We start from the raw sequence: 12618 nt of genomic DNA, 5'->3' as shown, positions 1-12618 counted from the left end.
AATGTTGTTAAAATGTCCATACTACCGACAGCAATCTACAGGTTTAATGCAATTCGTGTCGAAATATCCAAGACATCTACAGAACTAGAACAAGCAATCTTAAAACTTATATTGAACCACAAAAGATCCCAAATAACCAATACCATCTTGAGAAAAAAGAACATAGCTGGAGTTATTACATTCCCTGACTTAAGATTACACTACAAAGTTACAGTTATCAAATCACCAAGGTATTGGCACAAAAACAGACAGATTCATGAAAGAAAATAAAGAGCCCAGAAATAAATTCATGCACCTATGGTTAATTTATTTACAACAAAGGAGACAAGAATATAGAACAGAGAAAAGACAGTCTCTTCAATAAGTGATGCTGGGAAAAATGAATAGCAAAAGAATGAAATTAGAACATTTTCTCACACCATAAGCAAAAATAAACTTAAGATGAATTAAAGACCTAACTGTAAGACTGGAAAACATAAAACTCCTAGAAGAACACATAGGCAGAACAGTCTCTGACATAAACTGTAACAGTGTTTTTTGGATCTGTCTCCTAAGTCAAAGGAAACAAAAGCAAAAGTAAGTGAAACCTAATTAAGCTTAAAAGCTTTTGCATAGCAAAGCAAACCATCAACAAAACAAAAAGACAACCTAAAGAATAGGAGAAAATATCTGTAAATGATACGACCGATAAGGGGTAATATCCAAAACATATAAAGAGCTCACACAACTCAACACCAAAAACAAAAACAAAAACAACCCAATTAAAAAGTGTGCAGAGGACCTGAACAGACATTTTCCCAAAGACGACACACAGACAGCCAACAGGCACACAGAAAGATGCTCAAGCTTGTTAATCATTAGAGAAATGCAAATTAAAACCACAACTGGGATATTACCTCACACCTGTGAGAATGGCTATCATCAAAGACACCACAAATAACAAATGTTTGTGCAAATGTAGAATAAAGAGAAACTTTGTACACTGTTGGTGGGACTGTTAATTGGTGCGGCCACTGTGGAAAACAGTATGGAGGTTCCTCAAAAAACTAAAAATAGAATTGCTATATGATCCAGCAATTTCTTTTCTCCTGGGTATATATCCAAAGAAAACAAAACTATAATTCAAAAATATACACATACCCTAATGTTCATGAATATTGCATGCTTAGTCACTCAGTCATGTCTGATTCTTTGCAACCCTATGGACTGTAGCCTGCCAGTATCCTCTGTCCATGGGACTTTTCAGGCAAGAATACTGGAGTGCATTACCATTTTCCTCCTCCAGGAGATCTTCCTGACTCACGGATTGAACCCACATCTCCTGTGTCTCCTGCATTGCAGGCGGATTCTTTACTGGCTGAGCCATCAGGGTCATACCAGCATTATTTATAACTGCCAAGAGATGGAAGCAACTTAAGTGTCCACCAACAGATGAAGAAGATGTGGTATGTATGCATACAATGGAATACTACTCAGCCATAAATGGAATGAAATTTTGCCATATGCAACAACATGGATAAACCTCAAGAGTATTATGCTTGGTGAAATAAATCAGAAAGAGAAAGATAAATATTGTATGTTATCACTTACATGTGGGATCTAAAAAATAAACGCCAGAATATAACAGAACAGAAACAGACTCACAAATATTGAGAACTAGTGGCTACCAGTGGGGAAGAGGCAAGTGGACGAGAAATATAGGGGTAGAAAGTCAGGAGCTACAAATTAATAAATATAAAATAAGTAGGCTATAAGGACATACTGTTCAGCATATGAAGATAGCCAATATTTTATAAAAACTTTAAGTGGGGTATAATCTAGAAAAACATCGAATTTCTATGTTGTTCACCTGAAACTAATTTAATATTGTAAATCAGTCATCCTTCAATAAAAAAAGAAAAAAGATATCTGATGGGGATTCTGAGATTCTAAGAATGGACAGGGAAAATTAATCCATAGGAAGCTCAGATTAGATATGAAAAATGTACGTTCATTTACTTAATTCCTTTCTGTCCACAAATCCCTCAATCCAATCATGCTAAATCTCTATATGCTAACTTCTCTTAGGTATGAAATAGAATTTAAATTCTCAGAGTGAGTATGAAACTTGAAAAAACTGTAATAGAACAAAAAGCAGGCACTAATGTCAAGAAATTTGTTAGACAGGAACCTTATCATTCATTCTCCAGAGATAGGATCCATTAGTAAATTCTCAACATGGACAGGATTCAATTCACTACAAAATGTTAAAGCCCCATAATGAACCAATGAACATGACATGGTTAGTGCTCTCAAGTAGCATACAGATATTTGCTGAGTGCTTACTATGTACTAGGCATTGTTCTAAATGCTTTCATGTATTTGGCATTTAACCTTCATTATAATATTATGATGTAGGTACTGTTATTATCCCTCTTCTACAAATAAGGAATTATGTATTAACTCAGAGAGGCCTGGCATGCTGCAGCCCATGGAGGTGCAAAAAGTCAGACACAACTTGGTGAATGAACAAGATACTACTTAACCTAGACAGGTAAATAATTTTGCTCTTAATTACAAAACTAGTAATTTTGATCGTTTGGCTTCAGAGCACATGCTCTTAGCCATTGTGACATATATTTAGGAAAAGAAAAATTAAAGAAGCCTACACACTGACCATATTTTATGGATTTTCTAAGACTGTTCTGACTTTAAATATTCTGTACAGTTGTTAAGACTACTTGATCTCATTTTGACGGGGGGAAAAATATTATCTGCAAGAGGAATGTACTCAACAGATTTATGTATCTGATATTTAAACTCAACAAAACACCACCACATGACACATTTAGTTGTGCTTTAGTCATTGTGTATCAGTAGATCATTTAGCTATATATTAGCAGTGTCTGTGAACAACACAAGGCTTTAGGTTCCCATTGCACAGAAACAGTCAAAATAATTCACAGTGATTTTGAATAAATCTTAAGTCCTACAATGTCACTAAGAAAGTTGAAAGTTGGTTCCTTATACTGAAGAGAAAACAAACTACCAGTCTCTGAACCATAACATTACTAATACTATAAACTGCTTTGAATTTTACTACCACTGTTAATTATCAAGTACAGAAACTGCTTTGATAATGTCATGTCAAACTTTTACAACTTGTATATAGAAAAAGAATACAAATATCACTTTCATAAATACTTTAAGATGCTGCCTATCAAGGTATTAATTGCAAAAAAAGCCACTAGATCTTAAGGAAATCTTCATATGGAAAATAAAATGATGTTACTATTAATCTTTACAATAAGTATAAAATGACAATGTGAAAATATAATTTTTCCTTTCTTTGCTGTCATATAGTTTGATTTCATATTGACTTTACAATAGTGCCTAATTTCAATCTTTTTCCCAATAATTTTTCCCTTTAATGCTGATCTGCTTTTGGTGACATGTCCCATAAATCTATATTCCAGAATAGTAGCTTATTTGGCAGAAAACTCAAAGGATTTTGTACCTGTCAAGAGGTTAACCTAAGGAAAAAACCCAAAACACACACAATTCACTTGCTTTCAGGCTAAAGGCAATAAATTGTTTCAAAATGCAGTAGTACTTTCAGGTCTAGACCTGCAGTAAGTCCATCAGAAAAGCACTTGGAAAAGCATCATCTGTCAAAGAAGAGCAACAGAAATCTGCTTAGCTTGTTGAAAAATGAAGTACATAATCAAAATAATTCAACATAATATCTCATTACCTGAACAGTTTGCTGGTTAAAACCTATTCAAAAGTTGAAAGTGAGTGATTTGAACATTTATAGAAGCAACAAATCAATAGCATACACATCACTGTTTCCTGATTAAGGACAATTATTTTTGTCATCTTTTCATATATTTTTATGCACAACAGAGGATACATCTAGAAAAAAGAGCCTTACTATGCCTCTGGAATTATGTTTCTAAGATTAGAATGAATTTTCTGAAAATCAACTAGTGGGATGGGTTACCAAAGGAAATTATGGGACATATTTTCCTAGAAGTCTTTAACTAAAGTAAGGAAGATTGCCAATGGCTATTAAGGGTGCTGAGACAGGTTTTCGAGCCTTCAAAACCCTGGCAACTGGAGTGCAATGGATGATCTACTCTCAATGCCTGTCAGAAACTTAACTGCTCTCAGTGCCAGTAACCAAAAAGGGCACGCCTGTTGTAAGTTTGATCCTCCAAAGTCCCTGACAGTTTTGGAGAGAAAGAAAAAAATCTTTCCAGTCCATTCTTTTCTGATGGCTGTTTTTTTCTGTCACAGAATTTCACAGAAGGGCCTTCAAATATGTGCAAATTTATAAACGGGTAGATAAAAGAGATTTTCTCTTCTGAAGATAACAATAAACTGAGATAGGCCATCTTCCCTCTAAGGAATGGCTTACTAACTCTTCCCTGAAATCAAAAATAGGCTTTAAAATGCTAGGAATCAAACAAGTGCTAAAAGGTCAAGATCTAAGGCCAAAGAGCTAGATAGAACCTAGATTCTCAGACTCCTGACTCAGTGTTCTTCTAGGAAATAGCTATTGCTAACCTATCAATCTTTGTTAAAAATGTCTACAAACATCAATAGAAATATGCAACTAGTTTACTTATAGAAAAATGTCTCCTATAATTTGAATCTATACACAGTAAATGATCAACTAAGACTGGAACACAGCAATTTATTAATTTTCAGATAGTTTAAAATATACAGCTACTAACTGACCGAAAGATAAGTGTTTTTATCCCCAATTATGATTCTACTGCAAAAATATCACTTACTGATCACCTACTTTTGAGTACTATGCTAGGTGCTAAGGATACAAGAATGAACACAAACATAGTCTCCTCCTGTTAAAAAAAATTTTTATACTTAAAATTATCCTCATAATATTGCTTTAAATCTCTATAGTGCTTTATAAGATGCATCTCTCTACAGAATCTTACTAACTCCTGGTGAGTTTGGCAAGAGAATTATGATCAGAACAGAATGTTTCTATCCTAATGCAGCTATTTTTACATCACAACACTGACTTCCTTGGTTTCCACTACACAAATATTTAAAATCTGAAGTGTACCAGATAAGCATGGTCTGTAAGAATACTTAACGTCTACCTTTTTTAAAATCCCACACTTATTTCAAATGGTAATGCTGGCCCTAACACAGTGATTCCTTTGTAACAATTCCAATTAATATTAATACTAAAAGGTACTAAAACTTAACCTCTTATAAATGAGTGTAATTTAGATAAACTATCAAGCTAACTAGCAAAATGATACGAAGAGATGAGTGTTCAATGGTCAGATCAAACGCTGAAGTTATTTCCGTACTAGGTATAAATTTAAAATAATTAGTATGTATACATTTTCTTTTAAAATAATTGTATAGAATTTGGATTACTTAAACTATCTCATTAATTGTATGAATTACTAGCACGTGGCACACTAAAGAGAGGCAAACATGTGATAAAGTCTGCCTCCTTTCCCCTATAGACAAATACAAAGTAGCAGTTTGAGATTGGAATTTGGTCTTTCAGCCATCCAAACCAGAGTACTATAATCCATACTAAAAAACAGTTTCACTGTAAGAAACATTAAACTTGAAGAAAAAGCTCTAAGCCACCACTTTTACTATAAACTTAGAAACTTTTTATTGAAGTATTTTAACATTAAACTCGCCAAATTGTATAGTTGAGGAGAGGGAGAGAGAACACATAAAAATTTCTTAACCAATATCAACTGATTCATATTAATAAAGGATTAAATACAAATAACATAAGTGGCTATAAAACATCATCAGTTTATCTAAGGCTGAATAATAACCTTTCTGAACAATGGAAACCACAAGCCTTTAAGTCAAATCCTTAGACTTCACTGTGTTGCCTCATGCTTCTTTTTCACACCCGTTAAGACTTCAGTTTCTCCTAACCACTATTTTTAATTTTTACTACAGTATCTTTTCTAAAAAGATAATAAAGTTCACTTTAAACATAAGCTTAAGGGACTTCCCGGGTGGGCCAGTGATTAAGATTCCATGCTTCCACTGCAAGGGGTGTGGGTTTGATCTCTGACTGGGGTACTGAGATCCCACATGCCCTGAGGTGTGGCCAACAAATAAAAATAAATAAATAAATAAATAATACACTAAAGTCATTAAAAAATTAAAAACAAAACAAAGACATAAACTTAAGGGAAAACTCAGGCCAAGTCAATTTGATTTATTCAAAAATAAGATTGGCATTAAGAAACTTCAGCAGAGATATTGTTACACTGAGTAACCAAACAAATAAATAAAGGTTACCAAATAAATAAAGGCTAAAATAAACACATACAATTAAGATACAAAACTCTCAGAGAAAAATATCAATAACCTCAGTTTGCTAACTAATTCCTGTAACTGCTAATCTGATATCGAGAACAATCTTCTGCAATTGGTCCTGACCATAAGTATACTTACTATATCTCCTGGAAATCACTAAATAAATTTACTATTTACTAAATAATTTTTACTAAAATTTACTAAATAAAAAAACTCCCTGAATTTTAAGGTCTGGCAAACAGACTTCAACAAAATCTCTGAGTCTTTTTTGTAAATCATCCTTAGTTTTAATCTGTTCCATTCTTTTGGAATGGTCAAGTCTGATTTTACTGATCTTTGGCAATGGTATAAGGTCATCAGTTCAGATTCTCCCTTCCTCCATATTATGTATTATGATATATAAATAGCTTGACACTTGCTATCCTGTCATGGTGGCTTAGTCGTCAAGTCGTGTCCGACTCTTGGGACCCATGGACTGTAGCCTGCCAGGCTCCTCTGTCCATCGGATTTTTCCAGGCAAGAATACTGGCTGGAGTGGTTTATCATTTCCTTCTCCAGGGGATCTTCCCCACCCAGGGATCAAACCTGGGTCTCCTGAACTATAGGGAGATTCTTTACAGACTGAGCTACCAGGGAAGCTCCTGTCACGGTTCAAACTTCAAGGCATAATTATTTCCCAGGCAGGTTAACTAACACCTGGGTGTTTGACAGTGGAATAGGGTTCTAAGAAAATGAAACTAAAAGCCACGTGATTCTTGGTCCCTAGTCACACCTGTAAAGTTAGCAGTCAGCAAAGTAGAAAACAGGATGTATTACATAAACTGTCTTTTTTCTTATCTCAGATAAGTCCACTCATGAGATCTAACACTTTCAAAAGGGAAAGGAAATGAATATGTATTAGGCATCTGATCCTGGCCAAAACTTTCCTGGATCTACACTCATTTAATTCAACAAAACAAAAACAATAACAACTCTGTTGAATAGTAATTACTCTCAATATACATATTAAGAAATCTATCCAAAGTAATTCTGCCAGTAAGTATAGAAGCCAGAGTTTGAACCAAGGAGGTTCAGATTTTCCAAAGTCAGTCTTTTTAGTACTCAGGATTTTAAGGCTAAAGCACTGAGTAGTACCATGTAGAGCATTCAGTACAATTCCTCTATTACAGATGAGGAAACTGAGGCCCCAAAAGATTGAGACTTGCCCAAGGACACACTCTTGTGGTGAGGTTAGGATCTGAATTCACATCTCCTGATTTCTAGCATAGTTCTATGTTTAATTATTTGTGTGTGTGTGTGTGTGTGGGGTAGTTTGAGTGTCACTCTCGATATAATTTATATGTAATTTAGAACATCCCAAATGTCTCCAAATAAAATACATATGTGGGGCAGGTTAGGGATGTATATTTTTAGTGAACAAATATAGTATAAAAACTCAATAGGCATTTGTAAATTATTAATGTTGTAAAGAAGCCTGTTGTCAATATATTTATTCAGTGAATAACTCTATTATGTACTGGCTACTGTGCTTGGCAATGAGAACATAACTATATAAGATAAAACCCCTACTGTTCTCATGAAATTTACATCTTGGTGGAAGATACAGACAAATAAATTGGCCATTGCCAATGCACTGAGTCAATGCTCTGACAGTAGAAGCACAAGATGTTATGGGAACAGGAAGCAAGGGCACCTGACCCAGACTAGACTCTTCAAAGGAATTGATATGAAAAATGAGTAGGAGTCAGCCAGTTAAACAAGGGGTATGGAGTGTGCAAATGTCTCATGAAAAGCAAACAGCACTGGCACATGAAGCAGGAAAAGGCCAAGGGAGCTGTAGGAAGAAAAAGGAGAGATGAACTTAGAGAGAAGAAAAGAAACCAATCATACAGGTCTTAGAAAGCAAAAGCTTTACAATCATGTCTATTAGAATTACCCAGGGAACTTAAACAGATGTCTGGGCTCCATCTCGGACCAATTAAACCAGAATCTCCAGGAATGAGACCCTGGCACTGGTATTTTTAAAAAGCTAACTAGATGATTCTAATGTGTGGCCAGGATCAAAAACCACGGTTTAAACTATATAGGGAATTAAACACATCCATTTATTACTACAAATAAGGGAAAAGGTTATCTATGGGCTCTAGTTTCTTTATCTATAAAAAAGCAGGCTGAAAAAAAAAAAAAGCAGGCTGGAGCAAGTTAGAGGTAGCATAATAAAATGAAAGGAGTCACAAAGCATTCATTTTGTCAATGAGTCTGTCATCTGATACTTGTCTGACCTTAGATTAAAATGTCATTTCTCAGAGACAGTAATACTGCCTTCTCTACAGGATTGTTTTGTAGCTCAAGATAAAACATACTTAAAAAACCAGCTCAATAACTATACTAATATAAACCTTGATTTTCTAAGATTTATGGTTCTAAACTTGTACAAATTTAAAGATCATAAATATTTTCAGAGATAAAATCTTTTATGATGCTTAAGAAACACATTGCATTTATAGAATCAGCCCTCACTTGAAATTCAAGATATTTAAATAATAAAATAGAGAAGTGATCCTTTTAATGCTATTTTTGTTGCTAAAGAGATCAAACGGGATTAAGTTAGCCCTTTTCAAATAAACAGATCAACAGAGCAAATGCCATTTAAATGGTAATAGTAAATGTTAAAAATTCTTAATTCAATAAGGGAAACAAGCGAACTCTTTTAGGAAATGTATGACCTATCTTATTTAAATATTTTACTTGTAAATTTACCTTTTTTTTTTTTTTTTAAGGCAATACTTATTTGGGATGGAGAGGATCTTATCCTGACAGGAAGGAAGCTCTGCTTTAAGAAGGGTTGTTCCATCCAAAGCCAGGCAAACCCATTGCTCTTTTACAGTCCTCCTTTCACATATATCTAGCCCATGAGAAGATACACTTTCACGCAGTAATGTTGGGGTTTACAGCATTTGAATTTAGTGACATCTCCTTAATGCTATATCTAATTTACTTAAAACTGAGAAAAAAAACTTTATACCTATAAAAACACTGTTCTGCATTTATATGTGGTTCATTTTTAACTCTTGAACTAAAACTGATAGGAATGTCTTTCAAACTTTATATTCATAAAGTCAATGATAATAAGTTAATATTCATTCATTTTTATTTCCCCCATGATGCTATGACTGTTACCATGTGGTATCACTTCTTTCAATCATCTATTTCGTGATTTTAATAGGAAAGCACTCTATTTTACAATGATGGAAAAACCTATAAGAAACTTTTGAAAAAAGTTACGGATGAAATTTAATTTGATCCAAAAAGGTGAGATGAGAAAACTCAGAAAACCAAACAAAATACCCCCCCACTCTACCCCCCCACACCCCCACTGAGCCCTCTTCAGATAATTTTGGCTGATGACACTGCAGAACAGTTAATTTGATAATTAAAATTTTCCAGAACATGTGATGTTTAGATAGAGATCTATGCTGTCAACCAGAATTCAATGATTCAGTCTTAAAAAATGTTAAAACTTGAATATAGACATATTAACAAATTCTTACACTACAGTTGCTTCTAGGATCCATTAATAAAGACATGCTGTGATTTATACAAATTAAATCAGCAACGTGGTCTCTTAAGTATTTTGTAGGTCTTTCCTTAACAACACGCAATCCAGTAGATAAACAAATTTTGTACAGTGCAATGTAAGCAAATACCCAGAGAACCCAGCTTCTGAGCAGGAAAACATGCGACCGGTATTGTCCACAGTGGTTCAAATGTGGCCATAGTAATTACCCGATGACTTGAGTTAACAGAAGTCTACCTACTCAAGTTTTCCAGGGGTTCTCCCAGGCCTCACAAACTACGATTCAAAACATCATCTCGCAAACCTATGTCCTGCATGTGCCCAAAGGCGCAATGCTGGAATGAGGAAGCTTCACCAAACGAAATCACAACTCTACTTCATGAAAGAATATGCAGGCTGTTTTCACAGAAGCCCCTCTTATTGCGCTCCCCTTACCCTTTATATAACTACGTAAACAGCTTCCCAATTACTGACATCCAAAACAGCTTTCGATTCCTAAGTCTGGTAACTAGCCACCATCACTATTCCTTTAGCATCCTAAAATAAACCCCTCAAGCCGCGATCAAAACACACTGGCTGAACGTCTGGTGTTTACACAGTCCAATTCTGGGCGCTACCCTACCTTTCCGAGCCACTTAGGAGCTATGAAGCAGACATCACATATTAGACTTACTAAAGACACAAATCGCGAGACAATGTCTCAGGTCTATGAATGAAAGATCCAATACGTTTGATTGTCTCGGTTAAAAGGAAAAAAACAACTTCGAGAGGAAGGGTGGGAGAGGAACCGCGGGCTGCGGGGATGTAGCCTTCCAAGCCCCAGCCGGGCGATTTAAACCCAGTATGAGGCAAACGCAGGGTCGCCGGGCTGGCGCTGTCGAAGTCCTCGGGCGTGACAGCCCCCCAGGAAGAGCTCGCGGTTTGGCACCCGGGATCGCTCACGCCGCGGTGCTCGCGGGTCGGGTGGATGTGTAAGGGCGCGGGGGACCGAGCCACCGCGACCGGGGCGGCGGCCCTGGGCGCACTTCCTCAGTTTCTAGCCGCCCCATCCCCAAAAATGGGAGAGGAAGGAAACGAGGAGCGAGGCGGCGGCCAGAGGGAAAAAGAGGGAGCGGCAAGCCCTCGCCTCTGCATCTGGGTGAGGCCAGCGGCAGGCGGAGGAGAGTGGGGATCGCAGGCGAACTCTGCTGCGGGCCGAAGCTGGGAGAGACGACCGGCGGGCAGCCCCCGCCCAAAACGGCGGGCGCGCCCGAGAGTCCCCGGCACCCACCCGGCCCCATCCCGACCGCGCCCGCTCCCGGCCTGTCCGCGTTCTACTCACGCTCGGGGCTCCTCGAGGCTCAGCGGCTCTAACCGCATCGGGTCCCAGCCCCGCGGGCGGCGGCGGCGGCGGCGCCGAGGGAGAGGAGAGCGGGCGGCACAGCCCCCGCCTCCCGGCCCCTCTCCCCCGCCGCTCCGGAGCTGCCCGGCCGGGCCCGAGCCCTGCCTCGCCGGCGGCCCCAGCCCCAGCGGCCGCGGCGGCAGCAGCCCGAGACCTCAGCGGCCGCAGCGGCGGCACCGGAACTGCCGCTTTCTCCTTCTCGCTGCCTCTCCTAGCTAGCCCCCGCCACACGCCCCCGCCCCCGTCTCCTTTCTCTGTCACCCCTGTTTTTTTTTCCTTTTGTTTCCAGAATAAACTTTATTGGTCTCTTTTTCCGCTCACATCGTGTAAACAAACAACGAACTCTTCCCCACCCCCTCGACTCCCCCCTCCTCGGGCAGAGGAGGGTAAGAGCTGAGGAGGGGCCGGGCCTACTATGCCCCGGAAGCAGAGGGACAAACGAGGGGAAGTGAAACTGTAGAGACCAGGAGGGGTAAGTGGGCAAATCGGGTAACAGTGTGCCAGTGCGCCTGCGCATTGGTTTTGTGCCCGAAGTTTGAGTGGCTTTGTGGCTCATTTTCGTGCCGTGCTGGTATTTAACGCTGTTGTCTTTTGCAGTGGTGAGGCTGTTTTGTCATCCTGTGGAGGCATAGGTGTCGCACGAGCAGCAGGGATGCGCCTATCTGTTTCTGCGAGCTGTAGGGCTGGGTTGAGATATAGAAAAGCGTATCGGGAGCAAGCGGGTCCATTCACTTTTACGCCCATAGAGGAAATGAGATTTCCTCTCGTATAGGGGCGAGGGGAGAGGACATAGTGGCTAACCGCCTCTGTCAGTGGCTAACCAGAAATGGATATAAATACTAGAAAGAAGGCCTTTTACAAAACGTTGCTTCGCGTCCTTTTGCCAACGTAAGGTTAAGTTGTAGCCCATCCCGAAAGAGGAATGCGCTGCCACAGCCCTCTGCAATACTTTGACTCACTCAGGGAGCCCTTTTGCAATGTCCTTTTTTTCAGATCTGAATCAGCTTGTAGGATTCCATTCTGACTATTCAGAACACGTGCTTTTTTCGCGTAGGGCCCACGGAGATTTTAGAAAAACCATTTTGGTTCCAGATTAGATGCAGGGTGGTGGTTTGATACTGCGTACCATAGAAGCTTCTTTTTGCTGGAGAGTAATAGGATCTGTTACGTTTTGAGATCACTACTGATAAGGGTCAGGTTTTGGGCGTGTTTCTCCCCCTAGTGGCCTTTCGTTGTATTAAAAAGATATAGGAACAGTGATCAGCAGAAATCTGCAATACAAGTCCTTAAACTAGGGCCCTCTCTTGCATTTTAAGGAGTAGAGGAGTTGAAAGTGACCCACCCT

General features: G+C 38.5%; 1 protein-coding gene across 2 annotated transcripts in view; it reads right to left on the bottom strand.

The window, feature by feature from the left end:
- The window catches only part of PIK3CA (phosphatidylinositol-4,5-bisphosphate 3-kinase catalytic subunit alpha), an 86502-nt gene extending 74921 nt beyond the window's left edge, over positions 1-11581 (bottom strand). For both annotated transcript variants that reach the window (XM_081570969.1, XM_081570971.1), the window contains exon 1: positions 11214-11581. The gene's annotated coding sequence lies outside the window, so the exon portion shown is untranslated. The remainder of the gene's footprint in view (positions 1-11213) is intronic.
- Between the last annotated feature and the right edge of the window lie 1037 nt (positions 11582-12618).

The sequence above is a fragment of the Giraffa tippelskirchi genome, chromosome 2 (genome assembly GCF_054371585.1).
Source record: "Giraffa tippelskirchi isolate mGirTip1 chromosome 2, T2T-mGirTip1v1.2.pri, whole genome shotgun sequence".
Classification (NCBI taxonomy): Eukaryota; Metazoa; Chordata; class Mammalia; order Artiodactyla; family Giraffidae; genus Giraffa; species Giraffa tippelskirchi.
Note: the sequence above shows the minus strand (reverse complement) of the source record. Positions and strands in the feature narration are given on the sequence as shown.